This window comes from Anticarsia gemmatalis, chromosome 1 (assembly GCF_050436995.1).
Source record: "Anticarsia gemmatalis isolate Benzon Research Colony breed Stoneville strain chromosome 1, ilAntGemm2 primary, whole genome shotgun sequence".
NCBI lineage: Eukaryota > Metazoa > Arthropoda > Insecta > Lepidoptera > Erebidae > Anticarsia > Anticarsia gemmatalis.
Window position 1 is genome coordinate 2,627,349 of NC_134745.1, and position 14,904 is coordinate 2,642,252.

The window sequence follows — 14,904 nt, forward strand, 5'->3', positions numbered from 1 at the left end:
TACTATGTTGGCGTGAATTGTGGCTGCAAGGGTGGATCGATAGGCTTTTCGGGGGGAGGGTAGGGAGGGGCGCCGGGAACATTCGGCTTGTTCCCTCACCCGCCGGTAGATGCCGGGATCACGGAGGCTTTCATTCAGTGGTTAAATTTAGAACGTTTTCAGGAGGCGTGTAAGAAGTTCACGTTTTGACCGCCAGGTGGCGTTTTGCAAAGTTAATGCCTTAAGAAAATCTCTCTATATAGTCGCATTGAAAAAAAGGTTGAGTAGTTTTCTTAGTTTTCTAATCGTTTATAGGCAATAACAATAATATACTAATCTATTGACGCATTCCATTTCAAAATATCATAAATAAGTAGTTTCCCGTAATAACTGGAGAATTGAGTACCGGTTACAAAAAAAAACAATCACTTTGTATAACATATCTAATTTCTTAACATAGAAATTTTCAAAACTAAAGTTACAAGGATATTTCAACAGTAGCTCAGTCAACAACGCATCACTCAGCTAACTTCAAAGTATGCGTGTAGCAACAGAACCGGGAGGCTGTCCAAATAAATACCTTTGCCTTTCATGTGAAGAGACAAGTGAGATGGTACGAGTCAGTTTGTAATGTTGACAACACTGTACCAAGCCTTTTTTGTTTATAATGTTGGTACATGCATAGTGGAGATTTAAATTACGCCCTATTTTTCTACGTATTATTATGGGTGTTTCAATAATTTACAGGTAGTTTTTAAACTATCGCAGTTTGTACACATAATAATTGCTAAATGAAAATATTAATTTTAATAACTCGTTCGAAACGTCGGGCAACAAATAAAGTATCGTAACTTTAAAATTCTTAGCGGGTTTAAGACTCGTTTAGAAATATAGAAATATTTTACAGTTACGTTGCAATTTAGGCATACAACTATATGTATATCTAGATTCGTTTCAAAGTCTCCACAAAAAAATAACATACGATGTTCCATATTGAATAATATTATGCAAACAATAACAAAAGTAATTGATATGCGTATTACAGAAGCAGTTGGAATGATATTCATACTGATTGTTTACAGTTAAAAATTAAATACGTCATTTAAAACACAAAGCTACTGCATCTGACCACGCATTGCTATTATCATCAGACAGGCTTACACCGTAGTACAAAGGTGCATTCATAATGTTAACAAAATATTACTCGCCAATAAATATTCTGACAAATGTCGAAAACTTTCTTGGAAATCATAGGGTTCCAGAGATTAAAAAAAACGCTTTTGAGGACGGATGAATAAACAGACAGCATTATATTTTTTGTATATGTGGGCTGAACCTATGTTGCAAGATGCAATAGCAATTACTAAGTTATTATGTAACTCAATCAAAATTAAATAAAAAAGGGGATTTCTTTTGCCCTAATGCATTGCTACGTACTCCTTTTTGTACTGTCCTTGTACAGTCCTCAGTCTTATTCCATCTGTTCAAACACAATTCACTATCGTACCAAACTACTGCCCAGGTGCAAACCAGGTGTTCAGTTCTCAATGCACCAGTGTATATAACAGTTTATCCCTCGTAAACACGGACAGGTCACCCCGCCCACATCATCCCCAACAATAAATAATATTTCTCATTATCCTGCGAGGGATTTACGATAAAACTCCGGCGTAATCACACGGAATACTTGAATACCCGCTTTATATTTTATGGTGCTGGAAACCGTGAAGCTTTGTTGAAAAACGGGCAATTATTTTGGAATGACCTAAGAAACGAAAACTGCATGTCGGAAGAGATTTTATTTTACTTATAAACACGACTGAAAATAATTATCGCTATGCAGAAAAGAAGGAAATCTACCTTCTGTAATAGATCCAGTCGTACAATTGTTAAAAATTTAAATCAATCGAAAATAAGTCAGCACATTTAATCTCTTTCATACATTTTCAGAAGAAGACACTAAAATACAATTTTTCTGCAGTTGGTATTGACTAGCCGTATCAATAAAATTGATATTACCAAAAAAAATAGTTCTCGTAAATTGCACTAGGGGCGCTGATCCGATTTTCATACTTAACTAGACTTTTTTAAATTTTATCACGGTAAGAAGTTTTTTTTTGCTCTATATGGAATCTGTTTAATATTAGAATAGCATAATAACATTTATAAACATTTTTATAAACATAAATTTGCCTGTTTGAAGAAATGCCTATAGCAGCCATTTCCTTTGAAGTAGTAAGTAACAAGTTTTACATGTTCCCTTGTAACATCAAACGATGACGTACGGATTATTTAGATTTATACAAATGTGAGTATGTATGTAAAGATATGTTTCTTGTATATGTTTTAACGAAATATGGAAAATAATTAAATAAATAGAACTATTTACCTCTTTCTAGTAGATTACAACGCTGGAAAACAGTTTAATAAATGGTTATGTTTACTTTTTCTAGTAAATTAGAATATTGTCAAGATAAGAAAATAATCAGTTTAATTTTCTTTTTATATTTTATAATCGTAAAGATTTTCCCAATCTATGTTCCTTTAGCAGTTGTTTTATAAAAAGCGTCAACATTTTGAGTACAGTTTTTCATAGCCAAATTAACTGTATGAAGAAGACATGAAGAATAGATTTAAATAAGTTCAAGTGCAGTACGCACTTTCTTTACAATATAACTATGGTATACAGATTCTAGCTTCAATTTAACCTACACATTTTGTAGATCGAATATTGTTGTTAAAAAGCTACACGCTGCAGAAATCGCTTTCTAGAGTAAAGCTAGGCAGCACAGTAAAGTTAAATATTTAATAAACACGATATAATCTGTAAACCACATCGCGATAGCTTAAGGTGCTGAACACAGGTTACGGCGCAATTTAAAGTAAGTAATATTTATTTAACGAGAGATTATGGTCAAACGACTGTTTAGCTAATGGTTACAAGCTTTGGATAGGAATCTGAGCTTCATTTTCTATTAAACATAGGTAACGAAATTAAGAAGTATACAAATTACTCACAGATAGCTGATTCTTCAAAAGAACGAAAATTTGATGTTACCTAAATGTAAAATAATATTTCTTTTGACTATTTTTGGAACCCTGCTAACAAGAACCTTGGTATCTATGAGATTGTAAAGTATACTTCTACAAAGATCATAAAATACATATTACGGGGTGTAAAGCTGTAATGTTTCCAAACACCGTACAACAATGTCAAATAAGATTTTTCATACATTCAGAACCTATTATCATCAGACCACGGATAACAGCAACGAAACGTTCCATAAAAATGATAGCACCAAGCACTTCCTACTGATAACTCTTGCCTCTCACTTACTCAAGCAGCTATTACTATATGCTATCCTTGTCTCGCAAGGAACTTTGATCGCAAAATGACGATAGCGTATATGAATGCAAATGAGTTTAAAAGGTGTACTTGGATGGTGTAACTTGGTATTATCTTTGGCTGAACTCCAGAAGTGGCTTTGCGACTGTTTAGACTTGCGCGGTGTAAGTCGCTAGATTGCGTAGGTCATGGATTGGAATATACAGGGTGTCCCAAAACTCAACGATAATCCGAGACAGGATGAAAGCCCAAGTCATACCAGTTCTAGGAAAAATAAAAAAAAAATTCCATATCACTTAGTTCAGCAATAATATACATTTTTCAAAAAAGTAGAAATTCCACACCCTTGGTCGCATTTTCAAGTCCTGTGATCACCAATGTCACAATTTCGCTGTGTTTTTTTGAATTTCATGATCTTCATTAAATATGCTATTAATCGTAAAACAAATTTATGCACAAAACATTGTTAATTTAATAAAAAAAGTTAAGTTTTAGTGAGTCATGGTTCACAAAAATATCGTTAGTCAACTTTGACGCTTCATATTGAAAAAAAAATGTACTACACTACCTTTGGCAAGTTATTTCAAAAGTTGGCGCATTTAATCAAGATTTCAAAATGGTATAACACTTGCCACTTTTCTTGCCATTAAAAATGTTATTTTTATTTGAACGAAGAGTATCCTCGCAGATGGATCAGACCCAGTGGTACAACTTTATGGCCTCCTCGTTCCCCCGATCTAAATCAAGAAGATATTTTTTGACTGGGAATGCATAAAAGAAAAAGTCTATTCAAAATCAATACAAAATCTATCAGAACTTAGCCAGAAAATTGACACAGCGTCAGAGGAAGTAAATGCAAGGAATTTTGCTTGACTAGTGAAAATATCGTTTGTACGCCGTTGCAGCGCCTGTATTCGTGCCAGAGGAAAACGATTCGGTAGTACTTTAGTTTAAGGAGAATAATTAAATAAGAACGATAGTTCGTTAATTGTTTTTTTTTTTATAATTATTACCTATTATGTTTATTACATTAAATATTGGTTATGGACTGATTCAATTACTTCTTTACTAAAAATAATTGCTTTCCTCTGGCACGAATACAGGCGCTGCAACGGCGTACAAACGATATTTTCACTAGTCAAGCAAAATTCCTTCCATTTACTTCCTCTGACGCTGTGTCAATTTTCTAGCTAAGTTCTGATAGATTTTGTATTGATTTTGAATAGACTTTTTCTTTTATGCATTCCCAGTCAAAAAATATCTACTTGATTTAGATCGGGGGAACGAGGAGGCCATAAAGTTGTACCACTGCGTCCGATCCATCTGCGAGGATACTCTTCGTTCAAATAAAAATAACATTTTTAATGGCAAGAAAAGTGGCAAGTGTTATACCATTTTGAAATCTTGATTAAATGCGCCAACTTTTGAAATAACTTGCCAAAGGTAGTGTAGTACATTTTTTTTTCAATATGAAGCGTCAAAGTTGACTAACTATATTTTTGTGAACCATGACTCACTAAAACTTAACTTTTTTTATTAAATTAACAATGTTTTGTGCATAAATTTGTTTTACGATTAATAGTATATTTAATGAAGATCATGAAATTCAAAAAAACACAGCGAAATTGTGACATTGGTGATCACAGGACTTGAAAATGCGACCAAGGGTGTGGAATTTCTACTTTTTTGAAAAATGTATATTATTGCTGAACTAAGTGATATGGAATTTTTTTTTTATTTTTCCTAGAACTGGTATGACTTGGCCTTTCATCCTGTCTCGGATTATCGTTGAGTTTTGGGACACCCTGTAGAAGGGGAAAGATACACACTCTTTGAATTCAATAGCATTATACCTTTATTTTAAAGAGACTTTGATGATATTAATGTCTTACTTACGTTATAGGTTATTGGAATAAATCTATGAGGGTGAATAAATTCTGTGAGAGAGAACATTTTAAAGGATGGTTAACCGATTTGTGTAATATTGTGCGGTTTTTTCTGATTTGACATTACATAGCTTCAACAACGTTTTAACATTATGATTAAAATTTAATTGTAATTCTAACGACACCCTTTTATTTGCATTAGAACACTTTAACGTGCTCTGTATCCACGGTTACAAGGAGATAGATATCAAACTCGAATTTGAGAACAATTATGATCAAAATACAATAGAAATTACTGCTGAATCATAAGGTTCTTCTCTAAATCGATCAATTCTTGCCACTCTATCCCCCCTTAATCCTGAAACATTCTGGTACCAGATACCGAAAATCCAATCCCATCACGGAGTTTGGAGTTTTAATCGCAATTTATTTACGGGCCCTTACGGAAAATAATTTAAAAACTTTTTGGCCAACAATCCGTAGCGGTCCATAGATTAATAGGCATGAAGGGCGACATTTTACAAAGGGCTCTTTACCTGAACGGGATAAGGGATAGTATTATGGGTTCAATGACTGGCAATTTTGCTTTATGCAGTCGTTCTGAATCCACAATGATGAAATTAAGGAGTGTACTTGGATCTACGTTGTTGGGAAAGTTGTATCGGATTAACTTTGCAGTTTTCGATCTATACTAATAATATAGAAAACTTGAGATACTCCTTCTTTGGAAGTCGGTTTGAATATTTCATCTTTTAGGCTTTCACGGATAAACTAATAAAACAATTTGGAAATAAAAATACTGTTATGCCCCAAAAATATGCCCCAAGGAAAGGTTACATCTTTTAATAGCAAACGTGGCTAAAACCAAGACGAGCATAGGAGTCTTTATTTTTTTTTAGATCTTGTTGTTTTATTCTTCAGTAGCTATTTTCAAGACTGACTTTTCTTAGACTAGGTAAGTAAGTAAGTACAGGAACGGGAACTATTTCTGTGTGCATTTTACATCGCGATAACGGTTAAGCTTATCGGTCTGCAGACTAGCTGCGAAAAAGATTTCTAACATCAGTGATCGTTTACATAGCCGATAACATGTACAATACTGAAGGTAGCTATTAATTCTGATACTTTCCAAAGAATTTATAATCATCAATATAATAGATACAATTATATTAAACTCTTCCGTAACTGAGTGACTGGTGAACAACACACAGCCGCAACTACTGAGCGTAGAAAGTTAAAATTTGGTATACATATTCCTTAGGAAGTGTAGAGGAGTACTAAGAGATGATTTTAAGAAATTTTCCTTTAAAGGGCGTAAAATTCCACGCGGGTTTAGTCGCGGGCGGAAAGGTTAACTAAAGCTAAAATATAATTATACACGCGGGGTGTCGAAATTTAACCCATCACTGTCCCACTGCTGGTCTAGAGAGACTAGAGGAAGGCTTAGGTTCGGTTGATAAAATCGTTTCTGCAGGTAGTTAGGTATTCCTATTCTAGGCTTACTATATTATACCTACACTGACGGCAACATAATGTATGTGTACTAATTGAGTGCTATCAATATTGGCACAGTAAATGGCAGGCCTGACCCGAACTGCCCATTTATCTCTAGTAATGTACTACATATACTATGTTGAGACAATACGGTTTACGAATTAGAGGATACATTTCAAATATATTCTGTTACTGGTAAGATGCAGGTTCATTTAAAAATGGTCGCCTGGAATTTGCTAGTTTTTCTTATTGGCTACTTTTTCTCTGTCACTTAACATGCTAGTTTCTTAGTTAAAAAAATAGGTTTTTAAGAGGTTCTTCTTTATCAGTCAGGATGAAAAGTACCGATTTTAATGCTACAGTACAGGTATTGTTTTAGACTATACTTATTATTTTGGGATAAATAAAATTATGTACCCAAAAGTGCCGGTGTTTCGTTTACAGATAAATGCTTTGATTTGACAATCCTTTCGCAACGGGTGCAGTTCAATATTTTTATGAAAACACCACTAATTGTAAGGATGCTTAAAGCCTATGGCATGATAAATGCAAAAAACGTACTACATAGGTATTTTCTCCAAGGGTAAAATTACAGCGCTATACGCTTACATTTCGTTACGGCACTATAGATCGACACAACATATTGAATAAAAGATGGAGTCGCTACGTAAAATAGCCTTTCCTGCAACATGAATAAATATTTGATATTCATATTTTGTAAATAATCGGTAGTCCCATGAGGAACGCTGGGTAATACGTAAGCGTTTTAACGCTACACTCCCACGTGGAGCTTACACAAACGGTTAATCCCTTTGATATGGAACTACGACAGTTGACCGGAATAACTAGGCCACGGATTTTTGTTAAATAAACCTACAACATGTACATTTTTTTTATCACAGATACTCTATAGCCATACAAGTGTAAAAGTATCTTTACGATGAAAAAGCTAAAGCAATAAGGCTTTGTGTAATACTTATCCAAGGAATTTCATAACAATTCTCCCCACCTAATATATCAACAACAATATTTCAGAACAACTAAATTAGGGCGCCAACGAAATTCATATCACAAGGAAACGTCGAAAGAAGCAAAAGCAATTCCACACACATGCCTACATGATGAACTAACACATAACGAACACCGGCACCAGACATATGGCAAAACTTCGCGTTTCTGAACGAACCACATATTCCCGAACGACTTCACAACTGTCAACTGTCACACTGTTTTTCATTAAACGCAATTTGATATTCGAACGGCGTCCTAAGCCGGCTTAAAAAGTTAAACAGAGGCTCTTTGTGAAAACCTTTAAATATGCGTTGAATTTTCAAGTGGACGCAAAAGGCGAATGTTTAAAATGTACAAAGTTTAATGGAAATCCGTTGCGCTAAGGGAATATTAAGGGGTAATGGGCTAGTTGACATCACACCGTTCTTATCTGAGGGCGTTAGGACTGATGGGATAAGTTCCTCTGGATTTATGTTTGAGGTTCACTTGTACTGTACTACTATATGTGTAGGTGCCTAAGCTTTGTCTGTGAGGAGTTCGTTTGACGTATATTCACGTTAATCAAAATATTGAAATTTATACACATGCAGATAAAAATAAGGTTTACAGATTAATCAATAACGAACTTCAAAACCGTATCACTAGAATAACAGTAGGAAACTTTTCAGACTTCATTGTGTCAAAGAACTGTTATTTCAAGTAACGAAATAATCATCTCAAGACAAATGTTTAGCCATTTTATACTCAGAAACACTTACTTTATATACAATTTCCACTCACAAACATCTATATTTCATCGCAGCGACTCGTAAAACATTCACAGTCGGAAACTTCAAGGCGAAACAGGGTCGAAACTTATAATAATTCTCACAAAACAAAAAGGCATTACTCAACACTTTTAACATGTCACGCCGATAGTTCACAATAAAGTCGTTCACACCACTTTATAAGGCCGCCGGGAACTTACTACTTTTGTCTCTATTTGTTACAAACTCCAATATGTCAAATAGGAAAGTTTCTTCAATACTACCCGCGTGGTTTAGTTACAAATTTTATTATTCAGCCGATATCCCGGCTCGGCTATTGATTTATTGCCCGAAGGAAAAATAAAGTAAGGGTTAAGAATTTGGCAGGCTTTCTTATTTGTGACTGTGTTCCGTTTACTGACTGTTTTTACTGCATTGCTTACGGCATGTGAAGTTTTTAAGGCCGTACTTCCGATGTTATAGATACCAACTAGATTTATGGCAGACGGGATTGTCTTACATTCAGTCAATATTGGAGAATATTTTTACACATTTTATCACGAGTAAAAACCAATTCTTAGACAGTAAAGTACGAGCAATTTAGTTGCACAATCGCCGATCACTAATGCCAGAAGTAAAACACCTCTTTTTGTATTAAAAATGAGTTCAAGAATTGATTAACAATATACGCTACAATGAACCGATACAAAATCTTTCCGTTCAGAATTTTCTGCAGTCCAATTTAAATCCCAAACGTGATCAAATGAAAACGTTTGGAGTGTCATTCGATTGGTTCCACTGAGGTGGCATCGTTAGACCAGATAAACTTGACCTCTCTAAGCTGAGCCGCTTCCTTTACATGGCCGCATTGTGTGCGGGGCCTGAGGGGACAGGAAGGTCACGGTAGGCTGGTGGTTATATTGGGTCAGCCGTTGTGTTACGTGCATGTAACTATTGTGTGGTTCAAGTGATAAGCTAATGTTTGGGAAGGTTTAAAGTACCTATTGTGTTGGGTCCAATGTTGGAAGAAAAGGGATTCTTTTTGGAAATGTACGTAAATTGTGCATGACACTGTTATTTCGGTATGAGGGTAAAAGCTTCAGTATGTAGGTCTATGTGTAACGATGATGCGGATTGAGGATTGGAAGCAAATGAACCAACCTCAAGACAATTTTCACGTCAAATATCCTATGAAGTAATTTAAATATTGTTCTACTCTGTGTATATTAATTGACGTTTATGTTCTCCCTCGACTGTTTACGGCTGTATTTGGAATAGCAATAGCACAAAAAGGTTACAATTCTCATTTAAAAAGCAGATACAAGATTTATTTTCTTCTATATTATTTTCAAGATGTATTAAAAAAGTCATGCAAATTTGGCACTCCAAGCGCTAGAAACATCTTGAAATAATCCTAAAAAGCCATTGTGTATAACAGACTAATTAGAAAAAATTGATAAATAACTCAAAGAAATGGAAACTTGGAAAAGAAAAACGTATGACGGAGATAAATGAAGAGGCTGAGTAAAAACGTTAGCAAGCCGAGAAAGTACTGGAGCTCTGAAGTTTACAATATAGCTTTATTAATACTACAATGAGCATAATGAGACGCTAATGTTGTTTTAAAACTAGTTTCTTTGAACAACTTTTTATTACTGAGTGAATTTGTTTTTGAAATGCCCGTTTGACTTTGCTTTTAAAATACTGATGCTTTGAGACTGTCGTAGAAAAGATAATGTATTTCGAGTTCTGACATTGCACATCACTGCAGTAATTGTTTGAAGGAAAAAATATAACTATCTAAAACATAAATTTGTCGAGCATTTTTAGTCCAGTTTGTGTATTTATGATCAGCTGGAGTTTGATTGTGGTGTGCTGTGGGGTTTTTGTTACCGCATAACAGCAGGAGATTGACTGTACTGACCATAACAACCGGCTAGCAATCTACAAATATTGTATGAAAACCTTAACAGCGCCTCTGGCGGGCGCCCTGGAAAAAAAATTTGCTGTACATTTTAAATGTCAAACTTAGATAGCCATAGTACAGAGCATAAAAAATCGTGCCACGGAAGACTGAATGGAATTTGATAACCAGGTGTGAGAAATAAAAAAAGCCCAGAGATGGACTGTGTATTCAGATAGTCTTATTCCCTATTACATAGAAGTAATCGAAACGTTTTTAAACTCTCGCGACTAGTACACATAATATTATAATGCAACGGGTCTTATACGCGATTGTATAAGACCCGATCGAAACGTCGGGCAGCAAATAAGGTATCCTAACCTTTAAATTTTCAATCGCGTATAAGACCCGTTGCATTATAATATTATAATCGAAACGTATTATTTCACCTGTGATTTTGCCAGTGTCAAGTGTTCACATCGCGGTTCTTCCATGACCTATCCCATAAAACATCCCGTCTATTTTATACAGCCTCGTTAGCCGTACTGACCTACATGTGTAAACAAAATGTGTTATTGAATGTTGGGTCAGCTAACTCGTGTTTCGTATTTATTCGTTACAATTGACAAGCTGATAGCAAACCTTCAGATAACGATGATGTGAAATCAACCCTACGACTTGTACCTTAAGGTTGGAAATAATTTAGCAAGTGTAGATTAGCATTGATTAATGTTCTCTAGGTTTATTAGTCGGAAGTTTGTTGATATCTTTGTTTGTATATATGTTACTGTAAAAGCCCGGACTGTGGTAAATCCTGAGATTTTCCGGTAAAACCTAAGATTTACCAACTCTCAATGGTAAAAGTCCGAACAATTCTTTTATTTCGAACTTTTACCCCTATTCACTTGGTAAATCTTAGGATATACCTCAAGGGCAGGTAAATGTAGGTAATATAAAGTAAGTTTATAGTTATAAAGAAGGAGTTTTCGGCAAACCCACATGGGTAGGTTAGGTTAGAAGGCTGAGGTGGGAGCGAGCGAAGCGAAGCTCCCACCTCAGCCTTCGTGGTTATTTTTTTTTAAACCACTCAGAAGGAGGAGCCCCGCGAAGCGGGCCTCCGGCGACATCTTCAATATCTCATTATAACTATGTTACAGCATATAATTATATCCCTAGCAATATCATTATATTACGGCTCAAACACATTATAATATGACTTTATCAACTTTTACCGTGTCATTATGTAAATCCTAAGATTTGCCAATTAAATGGTGGTAAAAGTTCGAAATAAAAGAACGTTCGGACTTTTACCATTGAGAGTTGGTAAATCTTAGGTTTTACCGGAAAATCTTAGGATTTACCACAGTTCGGGCTTTTACAGTAATATATATACTGATTGGTTCTGAGTATGGTGTGTCTGTTTGTTTTGTATGATAGATGGATTGATGGTCAAGGTTGTATTGGAGTTATATGGGTCATGTAGAAAACAATACATTTAGGGTCATTGATGTTATATTCCAATAATTGGTGCAAAAATCTTCCATAGAAGACCACGGTATCGGAAGGTCTGACGGCATGGAATGACGCATAATTTATAGATGTGTAACGGGAAATTTTCGTTTTCAATATGGCAAATATTTGTGTATTACATATTTATTTTTGTTTATCATATGAAAATGACAAACTCATTCAAGTATAATTGTAGACGTTTTTCTATCGTACTATATAATATTAATACAACCGACGTTTTCAGAAAGAACTGACATAACCTTTATTCTGTTTTGCATCATTATATTATAACTTATGGATAAAAATATCATCAACACATCGATGTTGGTAAAACAAAGTTTAGGATCATCCCAAAACTTCCAAAGCTCTTTTATGTTTTACAAAAACATTATTGACTCTTCCTGTTAATTATTAAACCTTTTTTTTAATGCAATTTATTTATGATAACACATAATTACGGGAAAACTTTTTAAGGCTTACGTTTTAAGTCTCATATTTATAAGCTGTTTGTTTCCCAAAGAATAAATAAATGAAAATAACAAACTAATTTTAATTTGTCAGACATTTTGTTTTCGAAATCTTTTGCTTTCTTGCAACAACATAATCACAAAAGCAACTATCACAAAGAACACGCAACTTGTATGTCTCCAAGAAATCTTAATTAAGAAAGACATGTTGCAAACCTCTTTTAAAGCAATGCTTTTCTAACGAGAACAAGTTTTATTACATTTTAAAATTAACTTACGTGCTTTTGTATTTAAAATATTTTAGTACAATAATTAGCTATCAAAAATACGTATTATGAATTTGACTGTAGGGGTTAAATAAGAGTCTAACCATTGTTATGTAAGCTTATTTTTGTGCATATAAACACACGTGGATAACATAACTATTTTACTTTAAAACATGGTTTTCTAATGGGGATAGGCAGTAATAAAAAAAACATTTGCTTATATACAAATACTTGACCTGTTTGAAAGATACCGTCGAAAATAATTGATTGTGTGTTTTACTAGAGACTCAGATGAACAACAAACAAACAAATGAAAATTAAAAAGAAGAAAAACATGAAACAACATGCGTACTTTGAAAACAATTACAAGTACGTATCTCATTGGCAATTCTGCCGAGCGCACGTGAAAGATTCATCTAAAGGCCGTTTATCCACATTATTCATACATTTTTAGTATATCGTTACGCGCGATATCTTTGCGGTTCGCTGAACTTCACGTTTCGAAAACATTTATTCAGTAAAAGCCCCGTGTTTTTTATAGTCTCTATCATTTTAATTGGCTTAAAAGCTGGCGACAGAGTTATATTTTTATGAAAGAGCCGGTTATTACGCGTTCGCTGATAAAATTATATGTGGAAGTGATAACGCTGTGATGGACGGTGGAGTGCGATGTGAGTAAAACGCTAACTACCCTCGACGATTATGTGTAATGGACCGCTGTTCTACGTACTAATTTGAATATTATTTGTATGCTTTAATGTCTTTATTCAATTTAAATCACATTATGTTTCACGCATACTCAAGTTTTCAGTTAATTATGGATAGGAGAATCGTGATTCTTGAAAATCTTTACAGGTGCTGTGAGTCGTTAGTCAAGATTTTCATGATGGAAATGTCGTCATTTTTAGAATCAAAGATACAGCGAACAATATAATATTTTACTACATACATAAAAAACAAAACATAACAAGTCATCCTAATAATTCGCACGTGTTCCTTTTTAACAGAAAATAATAATCACCTTTACCATTTCCAAAAAACCCGACAAAAATCACGAACAAAGCGTTCAACGGAACGCAAATGAAAAACAAACTACGTACTCTTCATTAGGCGCAATAAAGGTGTGTGAATAAAAAATATACAGTGATGGTCGTTCCACAAAATGGCGGGTGTGCTGTTAGGCCGCATAATTGCCCCCTCTTGCCAATTAGCCCCTATAACGTCTTCGTGAAGGCTCAAAAAACATTTTAGCGTTATCAGGGCGTCCAGCGGCAGTCCAACTTGTTTATGACGATATAACCGGATGAGTGTGATGTGTTGAATGTGGAAAACGGAGGGAATTTATTATGAGTCCGGCATTTTGTTTCGAGTTGTGATTTGTAAGGGTATTAATGGAGCGATGGAGTATTGTCGTCATATGCTTACGTGGTCGTCGTGGAAGAATGTTATGCAACATTAGGGTCTTTTTTTTAAATGTTTGATTGTATTTAATGTTATTGTGTAGAAAGAAAGAGATTCTACCACTTAAAAATTCTCAGCAAAGAGGAATCAAAGTAACGTATTGAAAACGAAAAACGGTCGAAAAATGGACCAAAGGACATCTACTTATATTTTAAGTTCCTACGGAGAACTTTCGATAGAGAATTTTGTTGGAAATTAATTTTGCACATTTCTACTTTAAGTAAGATTTTTAAGTTTCGAGTTTAAAACCAAATAGCAAAGCTTAAAAATTGAACATGAAATACGTACTTGTTAAATAGTCTATCAGTTTAATTCAAACTTTATAACACTTTATGTAAGTACAAGGTAAACTTAATGCCGGACGGCATCCTCGCCCAGTCATCCATTAGATGATGTTGTATTCATTCTTAATTAAACAACGAAAATAATAACTACAAAAATATAGTTTTGAACAAAAATTAAAAAACTGTAAAACCAATTGTAAACGGGAAATCTGTATTTAAAGCCGAGGTTGTTCATGCGATTTGCATTTTTTGAATAAACGATATTCAGTATAAGCGAGCCGCTGATCGAGATCAAAACGGATAATCTTTTGTTCGTTACGATTATTTTGTCTGATATCATTCGCTGACAATTTTATAAACGTTTTTGTGGAATGTCAAAACGAGAAATTTAAATTAAGGTGAAAGGAGAATGGGCAAAATAGTATGGAGCCTGGGCGATCCGCGGCCAAACTTTATTTTGGTATTTTTTAATGTAGTTTGGTCCTATAATTACTGTGTAGAAGTTTTATTGCCGCGACGCACTTATATGACGAATAAAATACATTTTTGTAT

The 14,904-nt window shown here is 34.4% G+C and overlaps 1 protein-coding gene across 4 annotated transcripts in view; it reads right to left on the reverse strand.

Moving 5' to 3' along the window:
* Sdc (Syndecan) overlaps positions 1 to 14,904 on the reverse strand; it is a 311,422-nt gene that overhangs the window by 9,219 nt on the left and 287,299 nt on the right. The window lies entirely within an intron of this gene.